Genomic DNA, 17,814 nt, shown 5'->3' with positions numbered 1-17,814 from the left:
AAAAAACCAGAAATACTCTCTCATTTGGGAGATAATATGAGCTAAATGGCAGGAGTGAGTGGATTTTTGTCTTGACAATGGCAATCCTGAGCATGTACAGAGGCAGAAAAGAAATCCATGAACTCCAAAACTGAGGATGATAAGTACTGGATCAGGAAATCAGTGAGTGTTACAGATCCAGAACGGCAGTACAGAAGCTGTAGCTTTTTTCCCCCCGGCTGTTCCAGTTTAGCTGACTTTTTCCAAAACTACTGTAGGCTGACAAATTCATAGATTTCATAGAAATACTGTTGAAAATCCAGATTATTGGTAGGACAGGTGATGATGCCTTTGCAAAAACTTGCGTGAACATTCAAATTATGGCTCTGCAAGTGTTCAGTATTGGCACAGTTCTATAGACTGACATGGGAGTAGCATGAACTCTACTGACGTGGCTTAGAAGTCTGTGAGGAGATGGACTTTCAGCAGCTCAGCAAAAACAGATCACTGTTCAGGAATTATCCATTTTTTATATTACCCATTTCCATATGGAAACTGACTGTCGATTCTCTCTGCACATGGTATGAACACACAAGGTGACACATGAAAGGATTCCTTTCTCCCCAGGTATAAGAGAAGGATCCAATAAACATCAAGAATATGAAGTTTCCTCATCCTATGAGACTTAAGGAAGAAGGTAGGAAGATGAATGGTGAAGATCCTAAACATTATTTTTTTTTACTATTTAGGGCATACGGTCATGCCCTTATAAGAAACTGAGCAGTGGGGGAAGGCCAAGAAGTGTTGAGGAGGGAGAGGGGGCTGCCAAAATTGCTACTAGTAAAGCTTGGTCAAAAAAGTGTGCTAGAAAGTAAATTGGCATTGGCTTGAATATCAGAACTACTAAGTGTCAGAGCAAAATTTTGAGTTTGTGCTGCCAACACAGAAGAGGTTAAACTGACATGCACGGTTTGACTCTGAGTGGAAAGTTCCAAGGCTTACCCAGCCCGTGCCCCCTGGGTGACCTGCGGTCCTGTCAATCATTGTTGACCTACTTTCCCCACCGTGGCATGCTCAGATTGTGTCAGCTTCTGACTGAGAGCATGCTCAGTCAGAACCTGACATGAGGTAATCTGACTAGAAATTTCTCTGCGGAGAGGGTTCTGATTGGCTACCAAATTCATATAAAAGTTCAGTGAGCCCCTCCCTCAGGGGGAGATCGCGTTAGCTGAGGACAGAGGCTCCTGCTGCAGGGACTGGCTCTCAGTCAGGCTTTAGGGCCTATCGATCTCCTCCTTTGACTCCATTGTTTGGTATTTCGTACTCCTCATTGTATCACAGTTTTGACTACGCTCGCCTGGTTTCTGATTCATCTTGGTACTGACTAACGGCTACGATTTTGGATCACCCTTTGGACTCTGTTACAACCCGGTTCCGGATCATTGACCTTGGCTTCCGTCACTGATTACGACTCGGCTCGCTCCACTGACCTGACGTCTCTGCTGCATCACCTCCTGGCTTCCGACCTCGGCTTTCTCCTTCGACCACTCGATTGTCCATCACCTTGGACTGGCGTCACGCGGTTCATCGTTTATGCATTACAGTTTTAGTTTTTATCGTGTGTATTCCCCATTAATGAGCTGTTGACCAGCCCTGGGACTAGGTCTTCGGACTGAACCTCGTGGGCCAACAGACCCCTTTGTTGTTTGTACGTTCCTAACTGTAACCGAAGACTTCGCTGCCAACGCGAAAAGCGTAAGTCAAATAAATCCTCTTGCCTTTCAATCTGCTCCGGGTCCGTATCTCCTGACTCTATGCCATTAATCCCACCTGTCCGTATCTGATTGCCACCCCGGCCCACCGTGACCTTGGGGCCCGATTCATTCTGTTCGGTTTACCCCGACACTAAGATGAAGTTCAACCCACTCAGATGGAATACTACGTCTCTAGTGGATTGAGTCTAATTAAGAATCTACTTACTATTTGATTAGAAAATACTGAGCATCCATGAAATGGATGGCTGATTTTACATTCAAAGTGAATTTTAAGGGGTTCTTCTTGCATGTGAAAGATATAGGAAACTAAAAAAAAAAAAACAAACAAAAACACACAAACCTAGTATTCACAGGTGCAATACACTCATTCACCACACCCAGTCTAAGTTCATAGCCCAGTCATGGCCAGGGGAGTGGGAATAACACAGCTCCAGGGCTGGGGCAAGTATCTGAGCTTTCCCCACCCCAGGATTGTGCTGTTAATGTGTACAGGCATTAAAATGTATATGCACCTATCCCAAAGTCTTCCAAACATTGTTCTTTTATTTCCAACAAGATTCGCCCACAGTAGACCAAGAAACCTGTTACAGCACAAATATGTATCATCACATCAACAGTTTTATACCATTTCCCACTTGGGCTTCTGATTCACAAGGCATCCCCTCCATCAACCACATTTAGTTCTGAGATGCAACTACATCTCTTCTTCCACTCATTCAGCTACAAGACAGCTTGATTTTTCACTCTCCGTACAGACTAGATTCCAACAAGACCATAATATGGCTTATTGTTCTTGTGCAGTTTGGAAGCAACACTTCAACCTCAGCCATTATTACATGTCAGCTAAAAAACCCTCACCATCTAATCTACCTTCTTTATGAACCTGGGAGAAACTAGTTACTGCAGATAAGTTTCAGTGGCTTTTGCACTTCCCATACTTCGGGAAATTTTATGCAGTCATATAAATCTTCAGCATATATAGTGAAAGCCCTGTAGTCTAGAAGTTTCAGCATGTGATGAAGTTGACCACTGTCTCTCAGGGCCTCATTAGACTGACATGGGAGCTGCATTTTGAGCAGCTCAAATATTGATTGGTGTTAAGATGAGACTGCTTTAAACTTGAGCTAGCATTAAAAACCTTCTCAGATGGTCTCCCACCTTCACAGCAGTGACTTGCCACTAGAAGGCTGGTGAACAGGGATCTGATAGTTACATCTGTGAGCTGCCACTATAGAACTGGTAAGGGAGGACAGGCTGCTACCCCTGCCCTAGGAGTGGGTGAGAGAGAGAGAGAGGTTGGTGGGCAGTGGGGGAAGGAGAAAACATGAGCTAGGAGGTGGACAGTTAATGGGATGGTTGGCTGTAATGAAATGGAAGCTGGAAAGGACATCAACTACTGAAGGATAAATTAAATTAAAACTAAATTACATTAAAATTAAATTTATAAAAATAAGTAAAATAAAGCAAATTCTCCATGTTATAATAAACTGCAATTTGGGATTTCCATGTGGGGTGGGGGCTGGCCATACTTCCCAGGGGGCTGGGAGGTGGCAGTGGTGAGGGAAGGTGCTTTTGTGGGACCTACTACCCTGCCCTGGGAAGTGTACCCCCATGAGCTGGGGCTTCATCTCACCCTTTACTTTGTTGTTGCCCCCACTCCCCTGCAACACACACAACTGCTAGGCCTGTCCATGCTCTGCAGCCTAGCTAGCTGGCATGTACTCTTCAGGTTGTTTACATGGGGTAGGAAGATCATGCGCGGGGGTGCCAGCCCCACCCCCTGAGCAGTAGAGTTCAAGGAGTGGAAAGTTTGTCCAGAGAGAAAAGGAGAGTGGAGGAGGGGATACTGCATCCTGGAATAGCATAACAGTAAGCTGCCTGAAGTGTACTTAAAACTGGTTACAGGTGTTAATGCGTGGACAATCCAGGGGTTAAGAGCTACAGAAGCTGACTAAAAATAATGTTTACCAGGGCCCTGTCATGGGTCTATAAATATCTGCAAGTCTGGGAGGGTCAGATCTCCAACCTTTTCCATGGAGAGAAAGAATCTAACCTACCGAGAAAGAATTCAGAGAGAACTTTTTTCTTTCTTCTTGTGGCATTTTTGTTAGAAGAGAGACTCCAATCAACCAACAAATGGTATTTATGCTGTGTATCTCTATCGCCATACCTTATCCCTACTTCTTGAGAAACAATGATCATTCTCCTCAGGAATAGTATCTGCCCTGATTCATTTAAAAGATATTTCTCCAGATCCTAAGCAGAGTTCTCAAAATTATGCATTGCTTTGATTAAAACATCAGAGAAGAAATGCATCATGTAAAACATAGCCAATGAAATAAGAAAATTGAAATATATAATTTAAAAAGGGATCCCAAGCCAGCTATATATTGTATTTTCTAAGTACTACAATAAGAAAATTTAAGATTGCTTTTTAATCCACTACTGAAATTCTGATGTTTAACAAGTGTCACAATGAATAGGATTTTGCTCAGTTTGGAGTATTTTACTAAATAAAGATTGAAATCTTTATTCACTACATGCCACAGATTTATCTGGATATGGATTTCTTAAATCATACCTGAAGCTCTTGACTATGATGTCTAGCAGTTTGTCTTATAAAATGTATGGGGGGTTTTAATGCTGAATCAGGAGGTAAATAATGTTCAAAGATGCAGGATTTTTTTTTTTTTAATAAGAAATTCAAATATTTATTAAATCACCTCTTGATCGTAAAATTCTACATCACAAGTTAAAGCTGACACTTCACTTAATTTTTTTATCCTTCAAAATAAGAAAATACTTGCTCGCTGATGACTCTGACCCCCGCCTCTCTTTTTTTCTTTTCAAAAAAGAAACATTAGTAGCAATCCAAACATAAGTTTAGAAAAATCACTAAAAAGTCACCAATTTAATGTTGTTCACGCTGTTCAAAGTCTTTATATCCAGTCTATAATGGAAGTAAGGAAAAAATTAGGATAGTGAAGGTCAGATATAGGGAAAAAAAACAGCTTTAAGAACTATAATCAATTTGTTTGGTTTTGTGGGAAACAGGCACTGCAGACATTAGAATTCATCTCAAACACTTTTGGATGTAGACCACACGGTGTAAAAACTATTGTGCATACCCGCTCTCTAATATAACATGTACCCTGATGAGATCAACTTCAGTCTACTAGAAGTTGTTCACTTTGTTCTCAGTCATTAATGTCCATTAGAAAAATCCCCTCTAGGGTTATTTCTCTAAGAGCTGGATTTTCACATCACAGTAAACATCTTCCAAATTAGGCATTTTATTTAAAAGTTCTATTTGAATATACCCAGGTGCAGAGGAAACCTATTGAATCCAGCAGTCTTGCCAAAGATATTGAAAGAAACCTTTCAAGGAAAAATGAAAAGAAAATGCAACTACAACAAGTATTGCCAACTATAAAACACCTCTTGTCTAATACATCCCCCTGCCATGAGCAACAGGAAAACAAATTTTCACTCAGCTTCAGTAGTGGCTACACACTAAAAGTTACAACTCTTAACAAATATGTTAACAGTTTCATTCAATTTGTATAGTATATCCTAACTGGATTGGTGAGAAGATGCAAAGTCTATAGACCAAAATCCTTCTTTTGACAAATGTTGAATAAATCTCTGGGAAAGGTGAGAGATCATAAGGATTATTCTATTTAACTGTTATATATTTATATATAACTTGTGGGAAATAGATTTCTGTCAGGAATTAATTCTGAAATATATTAAAGTGAAAGCATGCAGAAAATAAATACTGCATTTTTTTTTTATTATTATTTAACAAAGCTGTAATAAAGGAGGTACCTGAGCCAACAAAAAAGTCTCTAAGCAACCAGTCTCTCTCTCTAAGCAACATTCATGGTATGTTTCCAAGTCAAAAATTGGACAATCTGCAAACATAATTAAGCAGCATACAGCAAGGTCTGCTGTACACACACAAGCATGCAAACAACAACATTCCTCCCCCCAGCCCTGATTAATCAGGTTAAAACACACTCAAATCTGATATATGCCAATAATAAATAGAATGTATAACATTTACTTTAAACAGAAAAAAAACCCAGGAGATATAAAATTACAATTATTATAGCAACACAATAGGACCAAGAATAGAACTTGAATTGGAAAAGCTTCATACAGAAACTCTTGTTAGAGACCCAAAATGCAGATCTGAAACATTTTCCATGCAATGAAATTTAACTTTATTCCACAGGAAGACAGAAAGAGAAAAAAAAGAGACTTAAATTTTTTAAGACTTACTTTCATTAAACTGAACATTAAAAGAATAGCAAAAGTACTTGTAAATTATGCACTAATAATGGATTTACAACAAAGAGAAAGGTCATTCAATATGTTAAATACTGACTCTAACCTAATCCAAAGGGGATATTCTAGCACCTTTAGACCATAATGAATTAATGTCTTATGAAATTCCTTTCTAAAATGTGTCCTCACACTCTGCTCAAAATGGGACAGAATGTTTTAGAGATAGGAAAGCAGTTTCAAAAGCTGAAATGTATGATGCAAGGTGAAGAGGTGGGGGAAGCTTTCTGCCTATTGTTTTAGGACTACAATTAGATAAATATGAAATGCATGCAATGTCTCCTCAACATCTGACAGGACCACCTCAACTAGAAAGTGGCAGCTCCTATACATGGGCAGTGAGGCTGCTCTAACATGCTGTAATTCCAGCGATTAATCGAGTCTGCTGGAGCATGGAAATTAACATGTCCCAGCAGCCTCCAGTGTCACATGTATCAAGGCCCTGCACTGAAAAATGACAGCAGGAATGCTTTAAACTAAAGCTCTTTCCACCGGCTTTAGTTCAAAGCACCCCACCGCCATTTTTCAGCATGGGGATGCTGATACATGTGACACTGGGTGCTCTGAGAGCTGTGCTAATTAAAGCACCTCACCCCCCCCCCCATGTGTCTCCCTGCACATGTATAAATGCCCTGGGATTTTAATTAAAAAAAAAACTTCCTAAAACCAGGTGGCAGAATATTGGTGAATATTATAAGCATCTATTTGTTAATGCTTTGGTAATTCTAGGGACTAAAATATTGAACCAGATTGAACAAAGGACCAATATATATAATATGCTGCCTAGGAGCCTGTAAATAATTAGGAGGAAACCCTTGCAACAGCTTCCAACTGGAGAAGCAGGCTGTGGTGGTTCTGCCAGTGGTCTAGCATTTTATTCAAACCCCTTCTTACTGAGGTTGCTCAGTATGAGGCTCCTTGCTGTATAGTCTAACTCTCGTCTGCCATGCCTTGATTTTTCTGTGCTGTTATTAGTTGGGAGGTATTACTCGCTTTCTACTGCAGTCAGAACCCAGCAGCCTACATGGGGATTTTCCTGGAGCAACAACTTCCATTGTATCCCTTCCAAGCGTCATCCAAAGATTAAGCCATACATTAAGATCACAGTCTTATTTGGATTAAACAATTTTCTTTATTATTCATTTCTCCATTTTTTTTTTAAATTTGCAGGATTTGTTTTTACATCTACAATCAATTCAAGCTCTCTCACTCCTGAGTCTCTTTAGAGTCTCTGAAAGTCCAAACAAAATTAAAAAAAAACAAAAAACAAAAAACAAACAAACAACTTCCACTGTAACCTGAACAACAGCTGCTTTCCACACAACATGGCTGTCTTGGCTGGAGTTCCTTTGCTGCTAGCATTACTCTATATAGAAGCATCTGCTTCACCAGTGACTCCCAGCTTAACAGGACCCAACTGAGCTCTCCTTCCTGCTCAAAACCGGTCCTAGGGGATCCCCCCCTGCCGTGTTCTCAAACTTTCTTTCAGATATCTCCCACCCTTGCTCCATGATGCCATGCCCCTCCCCTCTTGAGGGTGTTCTATCTTAATGGAGTAGCTGCTCTAGAAGTGTCACTCTGCTTCCATAATGTCTTCTCTCCTCCATGCCATCTCATTCCTCATGGTGACCATCCAATGCATTGCCCATTTCTCTCCACACAAGCCTAAGGATTCATCAAGGACAGAGGAACTATAAAGGAATCTGCTTTCATGTCCCTACTTCCTAGGAAATACAGAGCTGCCCTATGGCGATTCAACCAATTAGTAAGTCTTCCTCTGCAGCATAGGCTGCTAAGCACTGTCTACCAACACTACCACCTGGCTACCCATTTGCCACCCTTGTATACACAGGAGAGAAAAAAAAAAACTTGCACTGGTGTAACAGAATGTCTAACAGAAGATATTCTGGGGCTGCAGAGGTGGAAGAAAGAGTTGCCTCTTTGAAAGTAAAATAAGTTCACATTTCAAGTTCTCACTAAGTTGTTTGGGGGGGGTTGTTTTTTGTTTATTGGTTTTTTTGGTCATTTGGGGTTTTTTAGAGTATAGATACACAGCTGGGAAGTTAATCCAACAAACAGGAAATAACAGGAAGGGACTGGGCAAAATTAAGTTTTCAGATTTACATGTTTCATCACTTTCACAAGGACTTTGTTAGAGGCCCAATACCCGGATGCATAACAGGGAAGCTGTGCACCTCAGGCAGCTGCAATGCACAAGGCAGCACAGGCTAGACCTGTACAGTTGGCAATGACAAAGACAGCTGCCACTGCAGCAGTGCCCATTTTTGTGCCATCCCCAACAAAGACAGTACCCGAGGTTGCTGTGCTGTCCCCCTTTCAATCACTTGCATGTACTACTTCTTATTAACAAACACAGGCTGTTTGAAAGGGCTTATCTGTAAGAGTAAATCTCCATCATCTATAACATTCACATGAATGAAAGCCTCTGCCACCACCTGACCACCTGCCCAACCGCTACTACCACCTCTGTCACTGCCACCACACAGAATGCAGTTGTTTACCCTCTGTTAGGGCATGATAAAAAGTAATTTTTATTTTAGATCTTGTCCCTTTTACAGAAAAATCACATCCAATTAACTCAATTATTTTGAAGCAGATTGCAAAAAGATACACTAAGTTGGCAACAGTGCAAGGAAACCAAGAATCCACATCATCTAGAACTGACCTAAAACAGTAGCTTTGGGAAGGATGTGTCAGCTAATCTTAATTTTGATCAGACACTATTTTAATGAGGAATATATTTCAGTTAGATTTTTGTGTGTGTGAAAAGCTTGAACCAACAACTGAAGCTGCTATTTCTCCAACATACCTTTGCAACTGAGTACAGAAGATTCCTTCAATAGATCAAAATCTGGTACAATGCCAAGGCTTGAAAGATTGGCATTAAAATAAATTAGAAAGTGAAAAGAAATTTGGACCATAGAAAATTATGGATCACATTTTTTGGAAGCAGGTGCCTTAAATCAGTCTCTTAATTCTATATCTAGATACCTAAATGGCCACTTCGCAAAAGTACAGGCACAACTGCAATAACTTCAGAATCAGGGCTCCCCCCACCTCCTTTCGGGAGGGGGGTTGGAAGATGGAGGGGCTGAAAAGGGAAAAGTATTAATCTAAAATATGATGAAAAGGTATATGGGAAAGTTACTACAGACATATGAATTCGCAATAATTTTATCCAAATAAATAGTACAATATTCCTCCAAAAGATCTAATAGGGCTATCACTGGGAAGTGAAGCTATACAGGGTTGGGTTTGTTTTTCCCCTAGCCAGTCCCAAAAGAAGTTCATGCCAGTGTTTCTCCAGGGGGACACCCCCCCCCCCAAATGTCTTTTCTTTCAATCAACTTGAAAGAAGTACTATATTTCTGGTACATGCATTTTTGGACAGTAAAGTTGTTTCTATTCTCTCTTCACTTTGACCATGCAATCTCTTTACTGACCCCTTTCTCCACTGCACTTTGGCTTCTGGCACTATGAGTCAACTGGAGACCTCAATCACTTGCTTAATAAGTTTTCAAACAAGCACCTTTGTGTTTCCTTCTGCGTTTCCTTGCAAGTTAAAGAGAACATAAGAACATGCAAATTGCCGTTTACTGGGTCAGACCATATGTCCATTTTTCCCAGTATCCAGTTTCTCAGTGGCAGACAGTGGGTGCTGAAAGCGAGAGTGAACTGGGCAAGACCAGGGTTTTTTCCCCCACTGCTTGTCCCCCACTTGCCGTCTCCAACATTCAAAAAGCCATAGCCTGAATTGATTCAATCTTTGCAGATTAGTCTGGCCTGCCTAGATTGAACCAATTTGCAAGTGAATAGACATTTACTAGTTAGGCACATGCTGGCAGTGGCTCAGGCCAGAAGCTGGGGGACACTAAAGTGAGGAGGGGGTTTAATTCCCCCTTACATGTCCCTGTCCCACTACCTGCCCTGGCCTGATGCTCCTTCCTCACTATCGCAGTGGCAGGAGTGGGGGGGCATGGCCAGGAGCTGGCCAGTTTGGCCCCTTGAGGCAGAGGGAACACAGAGGGGCTTTATTCCCTCCTCCTGTCTAGGAAAGGGTCTGGGACAGATGTTGCACAAAATGGTTTGACCCAGATTAGTTCAATCTGATACTACATTTAACCAGGTTGACCAGTTTAGGTCATTTTGAAACTGCTTTATGTGCAGTGACCTTCTGTTCTGTTACAGGTTTACACCAGTTTCTGATCACTTAAACCAGCTTATGTGGAACTTCTGTCCCTAGCCTTAAGGTCTAGGAAGTTCTAATTCAGGGGCTGTACCCCGCACTCTTATGCTCAATAGCTACCAATGCCCCTTTCCGCCAAGAATTTGTCTGATGCCTTTTTGAATCTGGCTAAACTGTCAGCTTCCACAGCATCTAGTGGCAATTACTTCCACACTTGAAGTGCATGCTGTATGAAAAAGAACTTGCTTTTGCTAGCTTTGACCTTATTAAGTACTAGTTCTTTGTGACCCCTAGTTCTTGTATTCTGAGAGATAGTAAGTAATAAATCCCTATTTTCTGGTTGCCATTTAGCATTTTATAAATCCTTATCACATCCCTCCTCAAACATCTTCTTTCTAAATTAGACAGGTCTAGTCTCTTTAATCTCCTCATATGGAAGTGCCTGCATACTACTAATCATCCCTGTTGCCCTTCTCTGTACCTTCTCTAGTTCTTCTATATCCTTTCTGAGGTATGAGGACCAGAACTGGGCACAGTATTCCAGATGTGAGTACACCATTGATTCATAAAGGGACACAATGATATATTCAATTTTGTTTACAATTCCCTTTTTAATAATCCTTAACATGGTCTTTCTGACAGCTGCTGAGCACAGAACTGATGTTTTTAGCAAACTGTCTACAATGACTCCCATTAGCTGTGTGGTAACAGCTTATGTAAAGCCTATTGTAACATAGGTAAAGTTTAGGTTACTTTTCCCCAGGTACATCACTTTACACTTATCTGCCTTGAATGTCAGCTGCCATTTAGTTGCTCATTCACTCAATCATGCCAGATCCTTCTGTAGCTCCTCACAGTCCACTTTGGTCTTTACCACTTTGAATAACTATGAGAGGATTTCTTTATAACAACTTACAGATTCTCCACAAAACATATGTAAGCTCTGGATTTTCCTTTGCTATGATGGCTACAAACTGAAAACAAAAACTTGATAGCAGTTAAGCAGCTGCTCCAATGAAACCACTGCTTATTATGTAGGCCAATAGTCTCATAATTTCCCTGTACTTCCCCATTTCTTGCTAGATATCTAATCACTTATATTTTGCCTTAGTTGGTGAGCTCTTTGTGGCAAAAGCTCACACAAGTTAAGTTTGTGCAGCAAGTAGCACAAGGTGCCCTGGTCCATGTTTAGTGATATTAGGCACACGGCACTACAAAAGTAAACAATATATCCTTTTGTTAAAGGGAGTAGCTACTTAGCATAAAATACGCCAAGTTATGAAACTAGCTCAGAAATATTAGTTGCTTAATGTATTTAAGTGGCCATGAAGAAAATCATTACTGCAGCAGCACTGCATATTGGAGCTACTTATGATAAAGCTGTGTGTCCAATATTAATGCATAATAAAATGCAAGGGTAGGACTTCAAGAAAAAAAAAGTTATTACTAAAAAAAGAACTCTTCTCAATATACTATTAATCACCTGTTCTTAGGCCTGGCCAAAAGCATCTGAAAACTGTAACTACAGGTGCAATACCTCCTATTTGGTTTTGTTTTCCCACAGTAACAGCCCCCAGCTTGTTAGAGGTCTAGTCCACCTTTACATTTGCTTGCTTCTTTTAATCCCTGCATCCTATAATTTAATTAGCTTTAATTTTCCTACTTCTACATATTTTTCATACCTTTGCAGTTATTACCACTGATCATCTTTGTAACTGGTGTCACACAGGCATTGGGGTACTGCTGCATAGCATTATATTAGGTTTTAAGGCATAAAGTAAATGGAGAAGGAAAAAATAACCTTTTTTTTTTTTTAATATCAAGTGTCAGCAATTCTGCTTCTCCTTAGGAATTTAAAGTCATGTTTAAATATAGACTAAAGAATGAGTGCATAATGTTCTTACCCAGAAGCCCTCTGAAATGATAAAGGTTTCTTTACATAATTCATTTTTTCAAACCCTAAAATTCAGGTAATCAAATCAATAATTATTAGGATGATTCTTTGTTGTGTATAAATGTCACCACTACACAATATATTAAAAACAGGCAAACAAACTATGGAAAGCAGCAGGATTCATATGAGGGATGTTAGGAATCCTGCTGTTAAAAAGAAACAATGCTTCTTTGCATAAGGCATCATTTCTGTTACAAGAGAGCACACTGAAAACACATTGTTGATCTTATTTGTACATCACTTGTCATCGAATACCTTTTATCCTCCCTGCAGATTTAAGAATAATTTTTAATATTCGTCTACTAAACTGTTAGCTGCATATTTTAGAAGAAGTTTAAGAGAGAACACATTACTTTTAAGTTTACTTTAAAGCTGTGACACCGAAGTCAGGAAATTTAAAGCTAATGTTTACTTTGTCGGTAGCTTACTACTTTGTCCTGCATTTAAGGAAAATGAAAACTGATGACTAATCTTATAGACCAGTGCCCTAATCGTCTGGAATGAGTTGCATGGCTTAATCCAGCACTGGATTTATATGCTTACATGAACTAAAACAGTGAGAGTACTTGTAAATTGGGAGATGCCAGACAGTTTGATCTGTAGATGGTAGACTTAACACTGAAGGTGGCAACTGTCAATTGTCCTTGGATCATGGTGTATGAATGAGGGCCACCCAGACCTTTGATGTATATGCCCAGGCAGGAATTTTTTTTGGAGGAAAAGTAGAGGCTGCTCAGACCTACCACCCTCCTTTCAGGCACTGCAACAGAATCCAAAGACCAGACTGAGTCCAGATATTTGGTGCCTCCCTGGCTGTAGTTACATAGGTGCCTGGGTATCAAACCCAAGTCTTCTGTGTGGTAGACAAGGATGCTATCACTGAACCACAGGGGACTCCTCTAACAGTGAAGGTGAACGATAAAACACAAAAGGGTCAAACTCTATCTAGTTGTTGGGCAACTAAGTGGACTACACTCTGTTCAAGTCCCTGAAAAATCCATTAATGCATCTACTTTAACACACAGTCATCTGACCTTTAAGTCCGAGTCACAAAAAAGCAGTGAGGAGAAGGACCCACCCACCCTTTTTCATTCACTCTACCAGGGTAAAACTCAGCTACCTATTACGTAGAATAGAATCTGGCCTTAATTATTTATCTTCAAGGAATTACTCACAACCACTGCCCAAGTACTATAATAATCAGTGCTAAATTAGAAGGGAAGCTTTATTTCTTTTCATTTTGTTTGGTTGGTTTGTTTTGTTTTGTTTTTACTTGTTAAAAAATTGCTATTGGGGTCTCCAGAAAAGGTCTTGAACACCAAACTTCCAGGGCAACAGGATCATGAACACACCAATCCTGTTTCTGAACCTGTTTCAATCTTGCTACTGCATCGCAGAGGTTAATGGGAGTTTTGTCTCACATGAAAAGGGACAAAAATGGCCTTTTGCTGATGATTTTAGCTTGATAAATGAACCTGAGTGATGGAGACCTTTGAAAAACTTTCAGATTAGCTGAACTGCACACATTATGCATCTCAATATCAGAATACTTAATTTGGGAAATTAAATGCAATATCAAACGTACTTTGAGTTTGTACGAACTGAAACAGCAGCCCTATTGTTGCTGGTTTTGACCAGTATGGTCAAGTTAAATCAAGTCTTTTCTCCAAGATTTAGTTGAGTTCTTTAGGGTAGAGGCAAATTCCACTCTAGAAGCAAAATGTTTCCTTTGTGTCATGATTTAGAATCACTAACATCAACATTTTCAAAGTCATACACAAAGATTTTTTCTTCTGATCTCTAATGCTCAGAGAACTTTTGTGTGGACATCTGATCTGACAGGCCATAAAACTAGAAGTGAAACATGGCCAGAATTTCAGATCAAGGAACTCCCCCATTCCCCTTAAATTTTGGTTAATTTTTTTCTCACTATCTAAAACCACATTTAAATTGAGATATTTTCTGTGACTCGTTAGAATACAATGTTAATACCTTAAGTGGCTTAAAACATTCACTCTTCAGCTTGAAGTCATGCCACTCTGGGGCAGGATTATCTCCAAACCACCTAATTTTGTTCTTGTTCTATTACTGTGTGGCCACTTCCACAACTATTCTGCCCAATTTGAAGTACTCCAGTATTGCAGAATGCAGTGGCACCTCCTGACCTGGGGTGAGTGGGGACACTGGGGTGCAATGGGGCTGGGCATGGCACCTTGTTGCCTGGGAAAGTTTAGCAAAGTGATCTCTGCAGGTCCGGGGAGCCTGGCAGCCACAGTGCCTGTCACCACTGCCTGAACGGGCTCTGTTCCCAGCAGCAGTGGTACAGGTGGCAGGTACCACCTGAGGTCCAGAGAAAAAAGGATCAGACCTCTTGGAGCTCAGAAGTGCCATAGCTCTGTGAAACCAAGCTGCTTCCCTGTGGCCGTCTGGTCTGGTCAAGCTGCAACAGCTCTGGGCTGAGAGCAGTGTTGCCAGGACTTCAGCCTAACAGCCCTGCTCTCAGTGCCGAGCTACTGTGACTGCTCCAGTGAGACCAGGGAGCCCCAGCAAAACTGCTTCCCTGGATCTCTCTGGTCTCACTTTAACTGACACAGTGGTGGACCTACTCTGCCCAGTGGGAGCAGCAAGCTGGTACTGCTCCTGGTCCTGCTCTTGCTTGCCAAGGGCACCTGTACACACCACAGGTTTTAATCCTCATTAAATAAAATAGGTTTATAACATTTAAACTTGTTTATTTTGGAGCACTGCATCTGTGTTTACATGCACTAAGTTTTCAAATTAATTAAGTCTTGGAGCATCGCATCTGTTTACACACACTAGGTTTTCAAACAAATTAAGCCTTGGAGCATCACATCTGTGTTTACATGCACTAGGTTTTCAAACAAATTAAGCCTGGTCCCTGGCTGGCACCACAGGAGAGCAGAAGGGTCCAGTGCTGCCCCCCTGGCCTGGGGCTCTCCACTCACCCAGTGCCTCTGCCCTGTCATGCAACTGTGGAAGTAGGGAGCTGGCAAACCACACAAGAAAAAAAAAAAAGTAGAAGCAATTTGAAAGTCAAAGCAATTCAAAGGGGTGAACTGCAAAAAAGTTTCAGTGCTATCTGGTGGACAAAGAGAATCATTACTCTTGTTTGAGTACCTTCGTGTTTGCACGTGACAAATCTGTGGACATGACGCTTCAGTTCCTGGAGAGCCAAACTGAGCTGTCTGAGGAGGTTTAGTTTAATGTACAAGAAAGACTTTTAAAGCATCACTCGTTCAAATAGGCATGCAGCTGCAGTGCATGAAAAGGCAAAAATTGTGGCATGTACATGAGCCCCAAGCCTCTAGTGACAAGTCAGTCACAGCCATGCATATGAAAGACAGTAGGAACACATTTTTCACTTTACCATATGACTACGCCACTAAGTTGCACAATACTAAGCTGATTAACATTTGGTCAGCTTACAGCATAAGGTCTAAAGACTGGATGGGATAAGTATTATATTAAATTAATAGTGCAGCTGCAGTATAATAACATTAAGGAGCTGAAAATGATTGCATATTTAGCATAATATACATGACCGATCTTCAGGGACTTGGAAAGACCCAACAAGAAATACTAAAACTCTAAGATTAGATTTTTCCTTCAGCTGCTCGCTGTCTCACAAAGGAAAAAAAAAAAAAAAAAAAAAAAAAATTTTGGAAAAAAAAAAAAAAATAAAAAAAAAAAAAAAAAAAAAATTTTGGAAAAAAAAAAAAAAATTAAAAAAAAAAAAAAAAAGCAGTTTGTTACTCATCATCATAAGAAACAAGTAAATGGCTTCAGAAGTTCAATTTGTCACCCAGTTTTTGTACAAGCATATTGGAACTAGTGAAATTTGGTAGAAATCTTAGGGTAGATTCAGATGGAAAGGGTTTCCTAGTACTGTGAACTCATTTCCAGAAGCATAATGCCATTTCTTCTGATTATCTGATAGCTGGCAGAAGAATCAGACTTACTAGAATATATAATAACATTTCAGTTCACCAAATTCAATACATAAATAAATGTAATCTCTGGGACTCCAAATAAGGTCTTTATTTCATTTCTTCATAACACTTGAGTAAAAAAAATCTGTGAAAGGGGTTTCTTACCTTAGAGTACATTTAACTATATTTCTGAAACACACTTAAAATATCTATACAAAGCATGAACTGTGAACACCAGAGATAAAAACGTCAAATCTTGGATCAGGTCTTCGGCTAATATAAAACTGTGCAACACTTTAATTTAACTTGATCCATACGGATTTCTACTTCTAGAAATTCCAAACTTTACATCTTGACCATGGCTGCCAAAGAGAGAGGCTGATATCCTGCCACACTATTACCATGTCGTTAGGTATATCAGTGTCTGCAGAGATGATTGCTCCTTTCAGACCCCCTGGGCCTCAGGGGATCCTCCCTGTGAAAAGGATCTAGGTATATATTCTTACATATGTGATTCAAAGGAAAGCTTATGCCAATCCTGCCCCTTTACCCCTCCCAAGAATACAAAATTTAAATCATTATATGACCTAGAAACAAAATTTCTAGAATTGCTAAGAACCTCAGTGAAAATCTCAGAGTATTAGCACTGAAAAAGACTTGGTGATACTTAGAGAGAGGGAGGTAAAATTATTGGGAAATGAAAAAGAGCACTGAAGTGTTACAGTGCCTATACATGTGCAGGGAGGCTGTTCCATGCTAATTAGCATGCTCCAGCCAGCCTCCACATGTCATGTATCAAAGTCCCTGCATTTCAAAATGGCAGCAGGGGTGCATTAACTAAAGCTCACTGAATGAACTTTTGTTAAAGCACCCCTGCACCATTTTGAAGTGTGGGGACACTGACACACACGATGCTGCAGTCACATTAATTACAGCAGCTCTTGGAGCCACTCTAATTAAAGTGTGCCCCCCCCCCCCCCAACTCTGAGCACATGTAAAAACACCCTTAGTGGCCAAGCCTTAGCTAAGAATTAAGTTGGGCTGCACAGAAGAAGAATCAATTTCATTTTGGGAACTTGATCCATAGCCCTGTGAAGTCACATAATGTCATGCACCAAAGAAAGAGCTGAAAAAGAAGAAGTGAAAAGATGTAGGGGGAAAAGAGAAGAAAAAACATACAATTGTCATTGGTTTGGGATGGGTAGAAATGGTCAAGTTCTTAAAACAGCACTTTTGGAAGAAAATAACTTATGTTTAAAATAGCATTGAAGTTTTCAATAAAAAGGTCAAATTTTAAAGTTACTACTTATTCTGTTCCTAGGCTGTTCCAGACCAATCCTAGAGGCTCAAAGAAGTGACATAAATGATTTAGCCACTGACCATTAACCCTTAGCCACTGACTGTTTTTCACTGTGCATTGCGAGTGTACTCTGCCTGTAGCCAACTCAGTATAAAAAAAAAAAAAAAAAAAAAATATATAGAAAATATTTTTGACACATACTCCACCCCCAAGTGATTTAGATAAATGTACCAGAATCTCAGCAACAGAAGCCACAGGCAAGGAATTTGTGCAGACACTTCATGATGGCAGGTGGGAAGCTG

Source organism: Crocodylus porosus, unplaced genomic scaffold, assembly GCF_001723895.1.
Source record: "Crocodylus porosus isolate Cpor-Errol unplaced genomic scaffold, CroPor_comp1, whole genome shotgun sequence".
Classification (NCBI taxonomy): Eukaryota; Metazoa; Chordata; order Crocodylia; family Crocodylidae; genus Crocodylus; species Crocodylus porosus.
This window is presented reverse-complemented; position numbering follows the sequence as displayed.